This window comes from Salmo trutta, chromosome 5 (assembly GCF_901001165.1).
Source record: "Salmo trutta chromosome 5, fSalTru1.1, whole genome shotgun sequence".
Lineage (NCBI taxonomy): Eukaryota > Metazoa > Chordata > Actinopteri > Salmoniformes > Salmonidae > Salmo > Salmo trutta.
Window position 1 is genome coordinate 25,162,578 of NC_042961.1, and position 20,993 is coordinate 25,183,570.

A 20,993-nucleotide genomic window follows, 5' to 3' on the forward strand; every position below is an offset into this window, starting at 1 on the left:
GGCATTATACGACCACTTCAATAATGTGTTTGCTTCCAATTGTCTTCTTTTCTTGCACATGACACGGAATAGCACTCATGAACTGATTCCTATGAGTCTAAATTGAGAGATAGTGGTTGCCTACTTTAGGGTTAATGCACACTGAACGAAGTGACACTTAAATTACGTTATTGCAATCCATCTTCTGAATCAGCTCTTCTGTTAACTTTTTGGGAAATTACCTACAGTCCGAGGAGGAAATGTCGATATTCAAACAACAAAGGAGTAAAAGCTTCCTGTAATTTGGGTTATTTCTGGGTTAAGTGGTGTTCAACAGAAGATGGTAGCATCTGAAATCACAACATTGACTCTCCTCCCCTTTCCTGCCTCAGGTTTCTGTTAGTGCTGCATTAGGGCTGTGGGTTTTGGCCTTCATGCAGAGACAGAGTGGCATGCGTGGTGCAGGTGAATTTGAGCTTCTAAAGTTAGAGATCTGCGAGCATGGTGACTAGGATTGCACATTTTGGGAAATATTCAGAGGTGGAAACTTTGTGTGATTTAACATTAATACCATTTAAAATGTTTTTTTGCATTGGATATATTTACTATATCATATGGAGATAGAAACAAACATTTTACCTTATCATAAGAAGACATGATTGCAAATGATTAAATCCTTCCAATGGCCTTCCCTGTAGCTCAGTTGGTAGAGCATGGTGTTTGCAACGCCAGGGTTGTGGGTTCGATTCCCACGGGGGGCCAGCACAGAAAAAATGTGTGAAATTGTATGAAATGTATGCGTTCACTACTGTAAGTCGCTCTGGTTAAGAGCGTCTGCTAAATGACTAAAATGTAAATGTAAAAAATATATAATTTTAGTTACGAATTAAACTTTAATTAAAATGAGTTGACTCTTCACATGGGATGATTTCACTGAACAACAAAATAAAGGGAATTTTGAATGAACCCCCAATGATCCATCGCATCTCTCAAAAACATTTTAAGGTCTCAAAATATCCGCTAGTACATATCAATGGTTAAACAATAAGCACACAACATACATCTGTAAAATGATAGTCTAGAAACTAAAGCTTTGGTTGTTTTCCTCTCATGTTTTCCTCTGCCATGTCTTCTCCCTGGACCTCAATGTCCACCTCTTGAACATCAGACTCTGAGGCCTCATCTTCACTGTCCAACCTTGTTGAGGATGGCTCGTTGTCAGGCTCAAAAAGCCAAAAATTTGCCAGGATGGTCACCAATTTTTCAACCCTTGTATTGGTCAGCCTGTTGCGTGCTTTGGTGTGTTCCCAAACAAGGACCAGTTGCGCTCTGAGGCGGCTGATGTTGATGGGATTTAGAGGATGATGGAGGCAACAGGGGAAAGAGCCTCAGATCCACAAAGTCCCTTCCTCCAGGTGGCTGATGAGATATGTTGGCACGACTGCCATATTGCATCTCCATCCCAAAGCCCTTGCTTGGAAGTGTACTTCGCCAGACTGCCAAGAACCTTGCCCTCAACCAGGCCAAGGTGTTGAGACATGGTAGTGATCTCTGCATCAGACAGGATGCTCTTGACAGCATAATTGGGGTCCAACATGTACGCTGCGGCGTGTATGGGCTTCAGGCAGAAGTCTTCAGGCTTTTTGATGTATTTCAGAACTGCAGTTTCCTCTGCTTGGAGCAACAGTGAAGTGGGCAGGGCAGTATGGATTTCTTATCTTACATCTGCAAGCAGAGTCTGAACATCAGACAGGATGACATTGTCTCCCTCAATCCGTGCAATGGCTACTGCTATAGGTTTCAGGAGTTTCAGGCTGCTTACTACTCTCTCCCAAAATACATCATCCAGGAGGATCCTCTTGATGGGGCTGTCCATATCGGCAGACTGTGATATGGCTATTTCTTGCAGCGATTCCTTCCCCTCCAGGGGAATGTGAAACATGATGACAACACCACCCCAATGGGTGTTTCTGGGCAGCTTCAATGTGGTGCTCTTATTCTTCTCACTGTGCTTGGTGAGGTAGATTGCTGCGATAACTTGATGACCCTTCAGATACCTAACCATTTCCTTGGCTCTCTTGTAGAGTGTATCCATTGTTTTCAGTGCCATGATGTCCTTGAGGAGCAGATTCAATGCATGAGCAGCACAGCCAATGGGTGTGATGTGAGGGTAGGACCCCTCCACTTTTGACCAAGCAGCCTTCGTGTTCGTAGAATTGTCTGTCACCAGTGCAAATACCTTTTGTGGTCCAAGGTCATTGATGACTGCCTTCAGCTCATCTGCAATGTAGAGACCAGTGTGTCTGATGTCTGTGCTCTTGTAGAATACTGGTCGAGGGGTGGAGATGCTATAGTTAATTATTCCTTGCCCACGAACATTCAACCACCCATCAGAGATGATTGCAATACAGTCTGCTTTCTCTATGATTTGCTTGACCTTTACTTGAACTCTGCATCCAGCAAATTAGTTAAAAAAAGTAATATTTTATTTAACTAGGCAAGTCAGTTAAGAACAAATTCTTATTTACAATGACGGCCTAGGAACAGCCTTGTTCAGGTGGAGAACGACAGATTTTTACCTTGTCAGCTCGGGGATTCGATCTAGCATTCTTTCGGTTACTGGTCCAACACTCTAACCACTAGGCTACCTGCCGCCCCCATATAGATAAAGCATGTCTGGTTGGAGAGGTGTATGCTGGGTGAAGAACATTCAGAAATCTCTTCCAATACACATTGCCTGTGGGCATCAGAGGTGAACCAGTTGCTTACACAGCTCGAGCAAGACATTCATCAGCATTTGACTACGTTCCTCCATTGACTCAAAAAAACTTCTGATTCCAGGAGGACCATGAGCTGTTGCTATTGATAAGGTGTCCGATTCACTTTTGTCAGGGGTTGCTTGTTGTGAGCGCTGAGGGAACTTTATGCACTTGACCAGATGATTCTGCATCTTTGTTGCATTCTTCACATATGATTTGACACAGTATATGCAAATGTACACAGCTTTTCCTTCTACATTAGCGGCAGTGAAATGTCTCCACACATCAGATAGTGCCCGTGGCATTTCCTGTAAAGATTCGAAAAAATGAGAAAGAATTACCCAAATACAATTCCATGTACAGATAAATAGTTAAGCAGTTAGATTAATGCTTTAAAATGAAACATGTATTGAAACAGGTGAATTAACATTCCTCAGTTAGCAGGCTCAAGCAAGCTGAAACCCACATGGTATCAAAACCTTACTAGCAAAAATTGTTAACAAATTAGAAATGATTTAAACACACTTTGCTGTAGGCTACTATTTACTAGTTAACAAAAAAATGTCATAAAATATATATTCACCCCACCCAGTATTGTAATCAAAACTTACCAGAACGCATATAGTCCTTGGCTCAGACAGTGTATTAGTGTGGGCTCAATAGCATCTCATTAGTGTGCAAGACCTTGAGAATCAGCTGTACATGTGATGGAAGAATGCACTGTGCATGCAGAGAGTTGCAATTCCATTGAATTGGGGATTGTTTAACCAAAATATGCCACAACACCTAGAATTGCCATGTGTATCCCACAAAAAAAGGTTCACTGTTATAAGCAAACTTTTTTTGATGAATTTAAGCAAAACTCCCCAGATTCCCGGGCTTAACTTCCCATTGAATATTTCCAGAAAAATTCAGAAAATTTACCGGAAAGTTTCCGACCCTTTGCAACCCTAATGGTGACATCCACAATAAGAGGCAGATTGCTGACCCACCGGGAGGAAGTGCTGAGCAGGCTTCCCTGTGTGATGGGCTTCTCTCTGGGTGATTGGTTGGCTCCTGGGAGGTGTGCTGATGTTGGCCCAGAGCCCACAGAGTAAGTGCCAGAAAGTGTGCGTGCGTGAAGTGTGTCTGTGAGACCTCTCTATTACACTTGGGTTAGCCTCCATGACATACTGCAGCCCGATTGTAAGATTTGACATGACACACCGCGACTGCAAAGAAGGCATTTAACTTCAGACACCAGATAAGCCAGAACGTGAATATCATGTTAAATCTTTTCATCAGCCTTTCTGATACTGCATTCCACTCACTGTGCATGGCACTACATCATTTTGACAAATAGATAGATTTGATGGCTACTATGCAGAGGCAGCTTAGTGTAAAAAGATAATGCTTTGAGAGACAGCTCAACTGCAGGCCTCACGGGGGATATAAATGGTGGGTTGAGGGAAGAGGGAGGATCTCACCCTCCCTCTGGCTTGTTCTGACAAAGGACAGTAGCTGTTCTGGGACTGGGAGCACAACACCCTGAGCAACTCTGGCTCCAGTGATAAAACAGGAAGTGCCTAGGGGGACAGAGAGAGAGAGAGAGAGAGAGCACCATACTGTAGCTCGCAGGTCTATGATCCTATAACCCTATCAAAACCCCCATTTCAACCATCTGGAGCTGCAAAAATTATGCTGATATTGAGCAAGGACCACAACACGGTAACAACCCTTGTTTAGGAAGGCTCATAACAATCTTCCCTAAGTAGGTTAACAATACCGGAGTAGTGGTTAGCAAGTTTACCTACGGGTTGGGAGACATGGTAACCATGCTGAGTTGAGTGAGAGACTCCAAGACTCTGCAAGGTGGGCCATGATCCAACAGGATCATTACCGAGACTCATTCTACCCAAGGCAATACTGACAGCTACAGTTTGGGTTCTGGAAACACATTCCTTCCAACCTTTCATATAAAAAAGGTTTTTTACTTTTTCACACAGCAAGTTACAGCAAATGGAGAAATGGAATGAGGAAACAGCAATGAAAACAATACAGTGGGAACCGTACTTAGATATTCTGTGCTTTAATAAAAAAAACTAGAGACCAAAACACGGTGGGGTGTGAGACAGACTTTGTAAGGCTTAAAAAAAAGTGTAATACATTTTCATACATTTGTGATAAATCTATGAAAGTGTCATGTATGAAAATGACAAATTTTCTTCCAGGCGCTGAGCTTCTTCAGTCATATTTTGGCAGTAATTGTGAATCCAGAGATGATGTAATTTTCATGAGCCGTTCTTTATTAATCACCATCACAGTCACCACTCCCGGCACAAAGAGTGTTGGGTGGGGGGGGGGGGGGGGTTCATCAGGAACGCAGATGCTGTTGAATTGTGAGATCAGTTCTATACATTAATGTGGACCTGCAGTTCGGATAGTGCAGAGATTATTAGCTAAAACAGATGTTCAAAGCCAGGATGTTCAGGGTTAATGCAGGTTATTAACCTTTATATGTAACCTTTAATTAACAAGGCATAATGCAGGGTCATGTTGGTGTTTGTGAGAAATGGAGGGGGTAGGAAACAAAAATATTAAATAGACATAAGGACATATCTATAAATGCTTAAATGTTAATACCGATAAATATTACGATTGAATTATCACTTCGCAATTCAGTATCAAGTTCAAATAAACCTAATATCATTGGAAGAAGAAGTCACCTGTTGCCACGACAGTTCCTTCGGACAGGGCTTAAGTGACCCTCAATTGGCTTGAAGGGAAAACCACAGAGACTTGGTGATGAGCCAGCCATTGATGCATTTTCTTTGTAAATCATAGGCCACCAAAGACACGCCATGCTACGGTATGCAGCATGACTGGCCTCTTAGATCTTACTTTTGTGGACCCCTGGGTAATTTAAGTGGGTGAGCGTCTCATCATAATCAATAAACTAGGCGGTCTGATACTGTCCTCCCTTTATCCGAAATGGAGGTACTATAGACCATATGTGGGATGTTTTCAAGGACTAGAGAGAAACAGGAGTGCTTGCCTAGGGACCGGGCAACTCGATACCCTCGATGTCTATGGAGCTACAACTGAACCCACAGAGAGAGAAATGGTATAGCCTAAGCCTACTGTATCGAGCTATACTTTAGGTCCAGTATCTAAGGAAACACTTTGAGAGCAGAGTAATGCCACTAAAATGTATATTGTATCTTGTGACAAGCAAATGAGTACAGACGCTACTACTGTTACAGTAATTTATGTCTTATGTAAAGACTAGACTTGCCATTTTTTCAACCATGCATAAAAAAAAGGTAAAATATTCCACCGTTTCCTTTTTTACAAGTTGGCAATTCAGTCCTCCACTATTCCTTTAATTTTATTACGTTCACCTTTGATGTCGCTGTGGATACGGTCTGGAAAAATGAATAAATGTTCATTTGAGTAAGCGTCTTTGAGCCTTCCAGGGGGTGACCCTTGGCAGTTGGAAGGTGAATTGAAACTATTAAGAGGCCCAACATTAAATGCTTGCAAATGAAAGAAAAACACTTCTTGAGTATGGATGAAAGGAAAAACTCAACTGAAGATCCAACTCCAGGCTCTGACATTCACAGAATACACACTGAAAAAAAAATATAAATGCAACAACTAAAGTGTTGGTCCCATGTTTCATGAGCTGAAATAAAAGATCCCAGAAATGTTCCATGAGGACAAAAAGCTGATTTCTCTCAAAATTTGTGCACAAATTTGTTTACACCCCTGTGTGAGCATTTATCCTTTGCCAAGATAATCAATCTACCTGACAGGTATAACTGATTAAACATCATGATCATTACACAGGTGCACCTTGTGCTGGGGACAATAAAAGGCCACTCTAAAATGTTTTGTCACACAACACAATGCAATGCAACAGCTACCTCAAGTTGAGGTAGCATTCAATTGGCATGCTGACTGCAGGTAATTGAATGTTAATTTCTCTACCATAAGCTGCCTACAACATTGTTTTAGAGAATTTGACAGTACTTTCAGCCGGCGTCACAACCGCAGACCACATGTAAGGCGTAGTGTGGGTGAGCGGTTTGCTGCTGTCAACGTTGTGAACAGAGTGCCCCATGGTGGCGGTGGGGTTATGGTATGGGCAGGCATAAGATACGGACAACAAAGATAATTGCATTTTATCAATGGCAGTTTGAATGCACAGAGATACTGTGACGAGATCCCGAGGCCCTTTGTCATGCCATTCATCCACCACCATCACCTCATGTTTCAGCATGATAATGCATAGCCCGTGTCGCAAGGATCTGTACAGAATTCCTGGAAGCTGAAAATGTCCCAGTTCTTCCATGACCTGCATACTCACCTGAGATGTCACCCTTTGAGCATGTTTGGGACGCTCTGGACCGCCGTGTATGACAGCGTGTTCCAGTTCCCGCCAAAATCCAGCAACTTCACGCAGCCAATGAAGAGGAGTGGGACAGGATTCCACAGGCCACAATCAACAGCATGATCAACTCTAAGCGAAGGAGATGTGTTACGCTGCATGAGGTAAATGGTTGTCACATCAAATACTGACTAGTTTCTGATCCACCCCCATACCTTTTTTTTAAGGCATCTGTGACCAACAGATGCATATCTGTATTACCAGTCAAGTAAAATCCATAGATTAGAGCCTAATGAATTTATTTCAATTCACTGCTTTCCTCATATAGTGGCTTGCGAAAGTATTCACCCCCTTGGCATTTTTCCTATTTTGTGGTCTTACAACCTGGAATTAAAATGGATTTTGTATCATTTAATTTACACAACATGCCTACCACTTTCAAGATGCAAAATATTTTCTCTTGTGAAACAAACAAGAAATAAGACCAAAAAACAGAAAATTTGACCGTGCTTAACAATTCACCCTCTCAAAGTCAATACTTTGTAGAGCCACCTTTTGCAGCAATTACAGCTGCAAGTCTCCTGGGGTATGTCTCTCTAAGCTTGGCACATCTAGCCACTGGGATCTTTGCCCATTCTTCAAGGCAAAACTGTTCCAGCTCCTTCAAGTTGGATGGGTTCCACTGGTGTAGAGCAATCTTTAAGTCACACCACAGATTCTCAATTTGATTGAGGTCTGGGCTTTGACTAGGCCATTCCAAGACTTAAATGTTTCCCCTTAAACCACTCGAGTGTTGCTTTAGCAGTATGCTTAGGATCATTTTCCTGCTCAGATCTCTGGAAGACTGAAACAGGTTTCCCTCAACAATTTCCCTGTATTTAGCGCCATCCATCATTCCTTCAATTCTGACCAGTTTCCCAGTCCCTGCCGATGAAAAACATCCTCACAGCATGATGCTGCCACCGCCATGCTTCACTGTGGGGATGGTGTTCTTGGGGTGATGAGAGGTGTTGGGTTTGCGCCAGACATAGCGTTTTCCTTGATGGCCAAAAAACTCAATTTTAGTCTCATCTGACCAGAGCACCTTCTTCAATATTTTTGGGGAGTCTCCCACATGCCTTTTGGCGAACACCAAACATGTTTGCTTATTTCTTTCTTTAAGCAATGGCTTTTTTCGGGCCACTCTTCCGTAAAGCCCAGCTCTGTGGAGTGTACGGCTTAAAGTGGTCTTATGGACAAATACACCATTCTCCACTGTGGAGCTTTGCAGCTCCTTCAGGGTTATCCTTGGTCACTTTGTTGCCCCTCTGATTAATGCCCTCCTTGCCTGGTCTGTGATTTTTGGTGGGTAGCCCTCTCTTGACAGGTTTGTTGTGTTGCCATATTCTTTCCAATTTTGAATAATGAATTTAATGGTGATCCGTGGGATGTTCAAAGTTTTGGATATTTTTTTATAACCCAACCCTGATCTGTACTTCTCCACAACTTTGACCCTGACCTATTTGGAGCGCTCCTTGGTCTTCATGGTGCCCCTTGCTTAGTGGTGTTGCAGATTCTGGGGCCTTTCAGAACAGGTGTATATATATACACTGAGATCATGTGACAGATCATGTGACACTTAAATAAAGTCCAACTGTGTGCAATCTAACTAATTATGTGACTTCTGAAGGTAATTGGTTGCACCAGATCTTATTTAGGGGCTTCATAGCAAAGGGGGTGAATACACATGCACGCACCACTTTTCCGTTTTTTAAATATTTTTTTGGACTACTTTATTTATGTCCATTACATGAAATCCAAATAAAAATCCATTTAAATTACAGGTTGTAATGCAACAAAATAGGAAAAAAGCCAAGGGGGATGAATAATTCTTGAAGGCACTGTATGAACTCTAACTCAGTAAAGTCTTAGAAATTGTTGCATGTTGCATTTATATTTTTATTCAGTATATTCTCTAAAGTGAAAGAGTAATCGGATCTCGCAGTGAGTGAAAACTCCCGTGTGCACTATTGAACTGAGCTGGCACAGATTGATTTTAGCTTGATCCCAAAATCTCCCATCATCAATCACCCTGTGTTTTTCTCTGAGAATATGCATGAACACATGAGATTCCACCACACCGCAGTGATCATAGTATCATATCGCTGTCAAGGCTGACATATAAAAACCCTGGTTAAGAGACCATGACTATTTCGCACAGGATTACTGAATATTTCCTTGTTGGATAACACACACGCTGCACAGGCTTTAGTAGTAGAACTACTCCTAACACAGGGACAGAGTCTTTGATGACGATCACCCGAACAAGGCCATCTAAAGCAGGATGAGGGAGACAAGTATGTTCAGCCTGGATTTGTGACAGCTTTGCTGGTGGTGTTCTTCATTTTTCATGAGCTCAATGTTGGAGCGCAACTTGTAAAACCGAACTCATCTTGAGGCAGGCCTTGGCTCGGCTTTGATCTTTTTTTATCCACCTCTTATTGGGAGCAAGAGGAGAGAAGACTCACATGTTCGTTTGAACTCTTGTCTATGGCAGCATGAGGGGCAGCAATTCTCAATTTCTGAACCCGACACGTGCATTGGTCTACCCTCTCTACATGGTGAATTGGCTATAGCATCTTGTGTTCAAGAATGATAGTGAGTCATTGCCTATTCTCCTGGAATTGCATTACCATATAAGTTGAGGAACAATCATAAGACATGGTAGAACTACATAATTGATGAGCTTTAAATGGATTTGCCCATTTGCAAAGTGACAAACAAAAGACTGCAAAACAACAAGTGACAGCAAACACTTAACATAAAAGTCAGTCAACATGCATTAAAAACAGGGAACAATGCCCCCACGCAACACGAAAGGCTACATCTGTTTACTTCAATTCCTGTCATCATTAAGCAGTCATCATCATTTGACCCTTTTACACTGCAGCCCTAATACAGTGTAATTGCTGGCTCTCCAAACAGACACTCTCATGCATACTTATGAGCAGTAGCAGGTCCAATGTCTCTGCAGGCTGGAGAATCTCAACTAGGCATTTCCACTGATCTATGGACAATAACGATGTTGAGATAAACAGAGAACATTGCAACTTGCTGGGCATAAAGTCAGGTGGCCTGTGTTTGGTCCACTTTGGTTGACTTGCATGTGAATAAGCTTTCTTTGAGTCTCTGGCTTCTGTATTAATTGTCCATTGGACTTTTTTTTTTTTTTTTTAAATCTCTCATCCTCAAATGCAGTGTAATACCCCACATCCCATGTCGGACTGCTTTTATGATAACACAAAATAAATAGACTTACAGGGAAATGAAAGCGGCCACTGAAGCTTGGATCAGGCTGTTGTGCTATTCTCTGTGTGTGCATTGTATGTTCCTTCTTCCACGCATGTTGCCCACTTACTAAACTGATTTACTAATGCAATGCACATCTCTTCCAAAACATACAGTGAGGCATATGAAATCCATCCTTTTTTTCCCCAAACCTGTCTAAACTTGCTGATCGCTTTAGAATTAACTCGAACTGTGAGAATCTCAGTCGGATCAATAGAGGGCACAGATCACAGGCTTGTGCATCAACACTCTCCGCATTATTGGGTGGCTCAGCAGCAGCAAATGGAAGTAATTGATTTTCCCCCAGTGCGGTCTGCCTGTTAATTTAAGGATCCACGTCCTCTATGATTGTGTTCCACAGACTCGGACAGAGGGGGAAATAGGCTCAGTAACCAGGTTTCACAAGTCTACCGCTACAGTCCTCTCCAAATTGTCAAAATCTTCCCCACAATCTCTTTTCAATTTCCCCTCTTTATTGCTTTCAATAACACTCTCTTCAGCTTGCCTAGGTCTTTGTTCTTCTAGATATTGCCTGTGAACATACCAAATATTTGGTCTACTCTCTCTTTATACTTTCTCTCTACTCCATCTTACCATTCTTTGGAGGCCTATTAAATATAAAATATAATAGACGCCTTATCCCTGATCGAGGTTTTCACATGATGAGCCAACCTCATTCTGCCTGATTCTCTTTAGATACCCTGTCATTACGGGCTCTTGCTTACAATAAGCAGTGGCAGGCACCCTCCCCACACCGCTGTTAGACTGATGTGCCTCGTTGGATGTTTGTACACACAATGCATACGCACAAACATACACATACTCTGAAAGCACTGCTGCTCTACACATCTCAAAGTGGCTTGTTAAGAGCAAATTCTCCACACTCAGCAGAAAGAGATCCAATTGGCTATGTGTGTGTGTGTGTGTGTGACACTCATTTGTAAAGTTGAAGGAGGTACAATAAAGCCAAACAGATTCACAGCAAATCCACACAAACAGGGATTCATGCGGATGAATGTGAAATTTGACTTTGCACACAGCATTCACAACAGGACACTGTACAGTGATTCTAAGGGGGAAGGCTGTCAAAATAGAGGGGGAGAAAGAGAGTACAGAGAGACCTTTCTCTACCCTACAGTTGATTGCTCTGTGCCGACGCATGGGGACTCTCATGCAATACGCACAGTTGTGCGGCTTGCACCACAAAGCAACATGACCAAAATCCCCAAAAAACATCTGAGGTTACCATAGTAACGATATGACACATCGTCATAGAACACCATCATCATCTGTTTGCTGGCTGCATTCTCTCTGCTGAACTGACGTAAGTAATTCACTGTGATTCCATTATTTTACTATTATTCTCCTATTGGTCAGATGAGTCATCATAAAGACACTCCAGGATCATATTAATTAAGTACCAAACAGAAGAAAATGGACTGAAACAAAGAGGGACTACCGGAACTTGTCCAATATGAAATAGGGATGCACGATATATCAGTAAGCATATCGGAATAGGATGATATTAGCTAAAAATGCCAGCATCAACCAGATGTCTAGTTTAACGCCGATGTGCAAAAGTGATGTCAACGCTGACGTGCATACCTATATAACGTAGGTAGATGACGTAACGACGCCACGAAAAATACAGCGCTACACTTGCAACACAGCATTCCTAACCTAGCCCACAATGTCTGCTGTGTGGCTCTATTTTGAAGTTTCAAAGGAAGATAACAAAAAGGCCATATGCAATGTTTGTGTTGCTATTATTTCCCGAGGGGAGAAAGTGAAATCCTTCAATACCACAAACCTAATTACTCATTTGAAAGTGCATGACCCCCAGACGTTCAGCGACTACTTAGAACAAAAGCAGAAAAAAAAACTAAGAGCACACTTCCAACAACGAAACAAGTTCAAGTCGAGCAGTCATTTGAAAGAGTAAGAACATTTCAGCGAGACAACTCAAAGACGAAATCCATTAAACACCAAGATAATGGAATTCATTGTCCTTGACAATCAACCGTTCTCTGTCGTGGATGATGTTGGCTTTCGCTGACTGGTCGAGCACCGGTACACACTACCAAGTAGGTAGTATTGTTGAAAATGCACAACCATGAGCTACTTGCTACGGGCGTCACTGCTATTAGCTTCACGATTGACATTTGGATCAGCAATGTCAGCCCCATGACAATGCGGAGTCTGACAGCACAGTGGGTCCGACAAGGATTTCGAATTGAGGAAAGCCATATTGCATGCTCAAGAATGTGCTGGTTCTCATACTTGGAAACATGAACACACTCCTACCTCCATTCGAACAATTGATTCGAGAAATAAGCTTATCAACTGTGTCTGCAGCAGACGTGATACCCTCTGTCATGGCATTGAAGTGCCTACACAGGCTGTGGGGTTAAAACTTGTAAAGGTACTCTACTAAAGGCTGTGAACAAGCGATTCAGTGGCAGTCTCTCTGAGCCTCTTCACGGTGTCGCCACCATGCTCGATGCTAGGTACAAGGACCGCTATTTCGATGCAGACAAGAAACAGGGTTTTCGCGAAATGTTAGACACAGCTGGACAAGATAGAAACGGACACAGCTGGACAAGATGGAAACGGACACAGCAACAGTGCGCACCAAGGAAGAGGACCCACGACAGAAGAGGCTACGGACAGACAGAGCTGAAACTTCACTGCTTGACATGTATGATGAAATCCTGGTTGAGAATGAAACGACTGAACAAATGCACAACGAAACACAGCAAGTAAGTGAAATAGATAGGTTTCGATTATGTTTTACTGGTAATAGGGATATACGTAAATGCCAACAAAATAACTTTGGTCAGTGTGTGTGTTTCACCTATTTAACTGTACTAGAATGCTTTAAAGGCCGCTCAATTTTTTTCTTCCCGATATCGGGTTTTTTGGCAAGGAATATATCAGAATCGCCCAAAGATTTAATATTGGTGCATCCCTAGTATGAAATGCTCATTTTTGTTTTCCGTTGCTAACTATTTTGCTATGGCTATTTCAAATAGGAGGGTTACCTACTGATCATAGCATTTGTGTTCCGAGACTGTCTGATCTGAAATCCCGCAGCTGTGGCCTTGGACTGATTCATGTAAATGTCATTTGAATTCGAAAATGTATCTTATTGTAATTCTGGCTTCTCAAACCAACGTGGATATTTTTTTAAATGACTGACTTGGTTAAAAAAGTCTGTGCCAGACTCTGATGTGTCTCTAAATGGATTTCATTTTATAGATCTGACAGAGGTGTGGGTATTGCCATATTCCTAAAATCGACTTTGAATGTCGCTGTGTGTATTACCACCTCTGTCCCCAAGCAATTTGAATGTCTTGTCCAACATGTGGGCCTGGGTAATAATGCCCAACTAACGTCAGTGGGAGTTTATCACCCTCCGTTGGCCCTCCCCATTGCTCTTAGCAAGTTGTCGGACTTGTTGTCTAACTATGCTAAATCTGAATGATTAATATTAGGTGATCTTAACCTGGATTGGTTGATGCTAGTTTTGACTTGAAATATATTTGTATTGAGCTAAATTTAACTAAACCAACCTGCCCCACCGTAAAACACCCTGATAAATCTACTCTTTTGGATATCATTCTTACAAACGCCACTCATATGTATACAGCCAATGTAATCTTTGCTAATGAGCTCAGTGACCATTGTCCGATTGCCTGCATTAGAGATAGTAAGCAACCTAAACCGCGCAGCGCATTATTGAAAAAAATGTATTTTAGAACTTTGAATCAGTAACATTTCCTGGAGTTTTGTGATTGGGAGGTTGTGTCCTCGATCTCTGATTCGGATCCTTAAAATGTTTTACCTCTCTGTTTAACTCTGTTGCAGATAAGCATGCCCCATATAACAGATTAAGGGTAAAGGACAGATCTAACTCATGGTTCACGCATGAATTGTCTAAAAGATTTCATGAAAGAAACTTAGCATGGGCTAAGGCTAGACTGACTGATTCTACCTTTGACTGGCAGTCCTTCAGACATTTGAGAAATGGATGTTGTACTCTGGTTAGAAAAGCAAAGTCAACATACTTCTTGAATTGTATATCTGAGAGTGGTGGAAATCCAGCTACATTCTGGAAAGTGGTCAAATCTATTGAATAAAACACCACCCCATATTGCCCAACCAGGTTATGACTGCCTCTGGTCCCATAACAGACAAAAAATACATTTGTGGGTACTTTAAATAACCATTTTGCCTCAGCTGGCCACCTATTTGAAAGAATAGTTTATGAATATAGGTTCCACTAGAGGGGGTCCCCTATTCACCTAGCAGAGAATGTTGCACTTCCAGGCACTGACTTTTTATTAATTAATTTTTTAAATCATTTTATGTCAATGATGTACTAAGTGCCTTGTAGTTTTTTTTTTTACAAAAATCCACAGGATTTACTGTAGCTTTCTTCCCCCCTTCAATATAGAACCTTTGATCCAAATTTTATATTCAACAATTTCTTCTGGTGCTATCCCTAAGATCTGGAAGGCGGCGCATGTCCTCTTCTTCACAAAAGCGGGGGATCCTTCTGACCTAGATAAGTATCGCCCTTATTTCAAAAATATCTTGCCTTGCAAAAATATTAGTCACTGGCAAACTCTCAACTAATAACTAACTTCAAATTCTATGCTTAACGTGCACCAGTCTGATTTTAGATCTGGACATACCACCGTCTCAGGAGCTATGCTAGTCTTAAATGATGTGTTAAATTGCTTAGATCATAGCAATCACTGTGCTGCCATATTTATAGACCTAGCCAAGGCCTTTGATACTGTCGACTATCCCCTACTCATCCAAAGGTTGTCTGAAATGGGCCTCGACCAGGCATCTTGCAAGTGGTTTGGGAACGATCTGTTAAACAGGACACAATGTGTGCTTTCTGATGGTGTCAAGTTACCTAGATTTTACTAAAGGTGTCCTGCTATGGGTCGATTTTGGGACCCGTCCTCTTTACATACATATTATTGGTCTATCTGCAAAAACCTGTAACATTCACCTGTATGCAGATGACACTTATGTATGCTATTGCCCCTACTGCTGACCAGGCTGTTAGAGCTGCAATCACATTTTGTTGCCTTGCAGAAAGCCTTGTTGATTGAAAATTGCTACTTAATGCGTTATTTTCTAATTATCGTAGACATATTTCAGATGGTTTACACATTTTTGCATTGGACAGTTCTCTCATCGAGCAGGTTTCTGCCGATAAATATCTGGGCTTTTGGATTGACAAAAATGTGACATTTAAGAAACATACGGATGAGCTAGTTAAGAAGTTGAAATTTAAAGTAGGCTTCTTTTCTAGAAATAGATCATACCTCTCCCTAAACCGCAGGTACAGGCAGCTCTGGATTATGGTGACACCATTTATCAGAATCCAGCAGCCACTATTCTAAAACCCTTGGATGCAGTGTACCGTAGCGCGCTTCGCTTTATCACAGGTGACAGGTTTAATTCTCATCACTGCATCCTTTATCATAAGGTCAGCTGGACCGCTCTAAATTCACATAGAGCACTTCATTTCTCCCAAAGTTCTGCTGCACAAGCTTAAAAAATATCTCACTTCTCTGTTAAAGAATAAAAATACTAGGCACCAAACCCGCTCACAGGGTTTGTTAACTCGAGGTCCCTTGTGTATCTACCAACATAGGCAAATAAAACTAAAGGCTTAACGCCCCCCCCACCCCCCCCATCAACAAAAATGTGCTACGTTGTGCCCTTATGAATACAACTCAGGCCAGGGCTCCACCCAGACCAATATTAAAGCCATTTGTCCTGAGTGCATCCTGAAGTACCCTCTCTTAAGGTCATACTGCATCTCCACACTCAGAGTCTGCACAGCCGCAGCAACCAGGTCAGCATTAACGGTCTCCATTCAGACCACAGAAAGCATAGTCAGGTCAGGGGCTAAGAGAGGGGAGTATGATTATCACCATCATCACTATCTTCTTATTCATCATCATCATAGTACTGCATGGCCACATTGAGAGTGCTCGGAGTCTGTCTGTTGTTTTGTTTTGTTTGTTCGTAATATGATCAAGCTATTGAATTGATCATAAACATGATCGTCATCATCACTCATCAATCATCACTGTCCTCTACCCTCTTCCTTCGCTCTCACTGAATCAACAAACCATTTGGCAGGAAGAAGTCCTGGTAAAGTATTGGCCCATGCTGCAGGGTTAAAATGCCATGTTATCCTCTTCACAGAACTGTCACCGACTAAAAATCAAATGGTTGAAATGTAAAATAAATAAAAAAAACATGTATTTTTCCATATATAGACCCACCTTATGTTTGAATAGAATGAACTATATCTAAGCTACTGAGCTTGTCTGATGCTTTGAGCACTGCGACAAAAAAATGAAGACATAAATGACTAAAAAAGGAGCCAGAGATCAAAATAGCCTAACCAGCAGAAAAATAAACTGTTCCCGACCCTCCTCCCGTTGCCTGCTGCAGCTGGTCTTGGCAGATTCTGCCATTACGCTGCTAAAGTTGCTGGTAATAGGCTACACCAGCGGTCGGCAACCTTTTCAATTTGAAGTGCCAAGTTATCGTACCATTTCTACTGATCTGCATGCCGGTTATGGTTTTCATGTGCACATTTTTGTGGAACAGCTAAATATCTCAAAGTCGATGTAATGTGGTTAATCAAAATTATATCTAAATGAAAATGATACAAATCTAAAAAGTAACTTCTAATGTCAATATGTAAAAATTGACTACATAAACCAACAAATAAAAACATTGCAGCCTACAGGAAGAATATATCCTGATAAAAAATATTCTATATCACATTGGCTACGCATGGCCTATCTGCAAGGAACTTGAAACATTGTATCAACTATTAACTTGGTCCAGCCTGAACGTGTTAGCAAACTTGCAACATTGCATAAAATATTCTGGGCCCTAACAATTTCATGTGTCTGTGAGCTCCTGACAAACAGACACAGCTGTAGACTATTTGAGCAAAGGATAAGAAGTAATCAGGTAGGCCTATTTCATGACATTTCTTTTCCCATTTCATGCTGAGTGGTTATCGAAAGGGAGAGAGATGGATTTTTTTTTCTTCAAATAGGCTACGTTGAGGAACTATTCTCATTCTCAATGGATGTAAAAACAGACGTTTCCAGCGCTGCAGGAGCTGTGTTTCCTTTGTTCCGGAACAATGTGGACCACGGTGACTTTCAATGTAGCAACTGCTTGCTTGCAGAGGACTACAGGGGCGAAGTGGATACTCTTAGCAAGCAGGTAGCAAACTTACACAAGATTCTGGGGAATCCACACCCAGCTACTTTTTATTTATTTTTCTTCCACCCCAGTAGCCGGATGCCACTCTGGTGGAAGTGTCGCCGTCGTGTCGGCTCTCCACAACGTCACTCGCCGTGGAAGTCTAAGAAAGTGTCCTCTGGCAACGGGGGTCTCCTTGAAGATGTTAAGCCCAGACCTGACACAGACCAGAAATGGCTTTGCCGGCCTGGATCCAGAGGTTCCAGCGCCTTCTTCAGGGCTTCCCATTCGAGATCGGATCTGGAGGTACCTGCATCTTCGTCCTCTGTTCTGTCTCCCTCTCCGGTGGCTTCTACCTCAGGTTCAGATTCTCAGAGCTCCCACCCTCAGACTGTGAAACTGCCTGAGAGACCGGCCCATTCAACATCACCAGCTGTCATCATCGGCAGCTCTATGGTGAGAAACAACATGTTCCCAATGCAAAAACCCTGTGCTATCCAGGAGCACGAGTGCAGGACATCACAAGGCTGCTTCCAACCATTCTACAACAGATGCTGGGAGCCGACTCTGTCGTAGTCCATGTGGGGTCAAACGACATCAGGAGGGCTAGCTCGGAACATCTGAAAATAACTGATTTTAGCATTAAGACTACAAAAAACAGCCAATAATTTCACGTCCAGTACCATCGTTGGGCCAGGGGTGTGAAAGATTCAGCAGGTTACTGCATTACACATCCGGCTAAAAGATTACTGTAGCTCTGCTGGAATCACTTTTATAGATAACTTTGACACCTTCTGGAAACAGAAGATACACTACTGGAATGACGGAGTCCATCCAAATCATCTTGGCTCCTGGACTATGTCCACGCATTTCAAGGCTACATTGAAACAATGACTTGAAACAAGACCATCTCAGTTAATCCCTACCATTGTGACAATGAGTCTTTATAATGCTGCATCGAATGTACATTATCCTAGGGGCATTGGCAGACAATATAAGTAACTTAGCTTATGTCCCCCTAATTGCCTTGAATACCTCTGTGAACCGACAGTTAATCTATGCAGTAATCATGAGCCTATGAACCAGAGTTACACTGTTAGCAATGAGGCATTGTGCCCTAATAGGAAGTCCACTGTGTGCAGCTCACCCTGCACTATCAGCTCCAATATAAATAACATAAGCAAGTCTACTTATGATAAGCTTCCCAGTAAAGCATTAAAAACAATCAAGCAAACCAGAAAAATGCTACAAAACAGCCCATATTAACATATGCAGCCTGAGAAACAAGGTCTATGAAGTCAATAACTTGCTTGAAACAGATGACATTCATATTCTGACTATCTCTGAAATGCACTTAGATAATACCTTTGATGATACAGTGGTAGCAATACATGGTTATAACATCTACCGAAAAGACAGAAATGCCAATGGGGGTGGTGTTGCGGTCTATATTCAAAACCACATTTAAGTAAAGCTTAGAGACGATCTCATGTTAAATACTGTTGAAGTAATATGGCTACAGGTTCATCTGTCTCACCTTAAGCCCATTCTGGTGGGCAGCTGCTATAGACTACCAAGTGCTAACAGTCAGTATCTGGATAACATGTGTGAAATGCTTGATAATGTATGTGATATCAACAGAGAACTATATTTCCTGGGTGATTTAAATATTGACTGACTTTCATCAAGCTGCCCACTTAAAGAAAAAGCTTCAAACTGTAACTGGTGCCTGCAACCTGCTTCAGGTTATCAGTCAAACTACCAGGGTATTTACAAACCGCACAGGAATTATATCCTCAACATGTATTGATCGCATGTTTACTTATGCTGTCGAAATTTACTTTAAAAAGAAGTATCCAAGTCCATAGGATGTAGTGATCACAATATAGTAGCCATATGTAGGAAAACCAAAGTTGCAAAGGCTGGGCCTAATATAAGTATAAGAGGTCATACAACACGTTTTGTAGTGATTCATATGTTGATGATGATAAATAATATTTTCTGGTCTGTGGTGTGTAATGAGGAGCAACCAGACGCTGCACTTGACACATTTATGAAATTGCTTATTCTAGTTGTGTTTTGTAAATAAGATTTTATTCTTAACTGACTTGCCTAGTTAAATAAAGGTTGCACACATTTACTAATAAGCACTCACCCATTAATAAAATGACTGTAAAAACTGTTACATCCCCTTGGATTGATGAGGAATTGAAAAATTGTATGGTTGAGAGGGATGAGGCAAAAAGGTATGGCAAATAAGTCTGGCAGCCCAACTGATGGGCAAACGTACTGCAAATGAAGAAATCATGTGACTAAACTAAAAAGAAACTACACTATGAAACAAAAATGAATGATATAAAGAATGATAGTAAAAAGCTTTGGAGCACCTAAAATTACATTTTGGGAAAAAAGCCAAACTCGGCTCCATCATTCATTGAATCAGATGGCTCATTCATCACAAAACCCACTGATATTGCCAAATACTTGAATTACTTTTTCATTGTCAAGATAAGCAAACTAAGGTATGACATGCCAGTAACAAACGCTGACACTACACATCCAAGTATATCTGACCAAATTATGAAAGACAAGAATTGTACTTTGAATTCAGTAAAGTCAAATGTGGAAGAGGTGAAAAAAAATTGTTGTCTATCAACAATGACAAGCCACCGGGGTCTGACAATCTGGATGAAAAATTACTGAGGATAATAGCGAACGATATTTCCACTCCTATTTGCAACATCTTCAATTTAAGCCTACTAGAAAGGGTGTGCCCTCAGGCCTGGAAGGAAGCTAAAGTCATTCTGCTACCCAAGAATAGTAAAACCCCCTTTACTGGCTCATTTAGCCGACCAATCAGCCTGTTACCAACCCTTAGTAAACTTCTGGGGGAAAAAATTGTGTTTGACCAGATACAATGCTATTTCACAGTAAACAAATCGACAACAGACTTTCAGCACGCTTATAGAGAAGGACACTCAACAAGCACAGCACTTACACAGATGACTGATGATTGGCTGAGAGAAATGTATGATAAAATGATTGTGGGGCTGTCTTGTTATACTTCAGTGCAGCTTTTGACATTATCGATTAGTCTGCTGCTGGAAAAACGTATGTGTTATGGCTTTACACCCCCTGCTATAATGTGAATAAAGAGTTACTTGTCTAACAGAACACAGAGGGTGTTCTTTAATGAAGCCTCTCCAACATAATCCAGGTAGAATCAGGAATTCCCCAGGGTAGCTGTTTAGGCTTTGAGTAAAGCCAGTGTGTCTATGTATGCGGATGACTCCACACTA

The 20,993-nt window shown here is 41.6% G+C and overlaps 1 protein-coding gene across 1 annotated transcript in view; it reads right to left on the minus strand.

Moving 5' to 3' along the window:
* The window catches only part of LOC115193952 (serine/threonine-protein kinase 32C), a 150,643-nt gene that overhangs the window by 110,282 nt on the left and 19,368 nt on the right, over nt 1-20,993 (minus strand). The gene's annotated exons all lie outside the window — the stretch shown is intronic.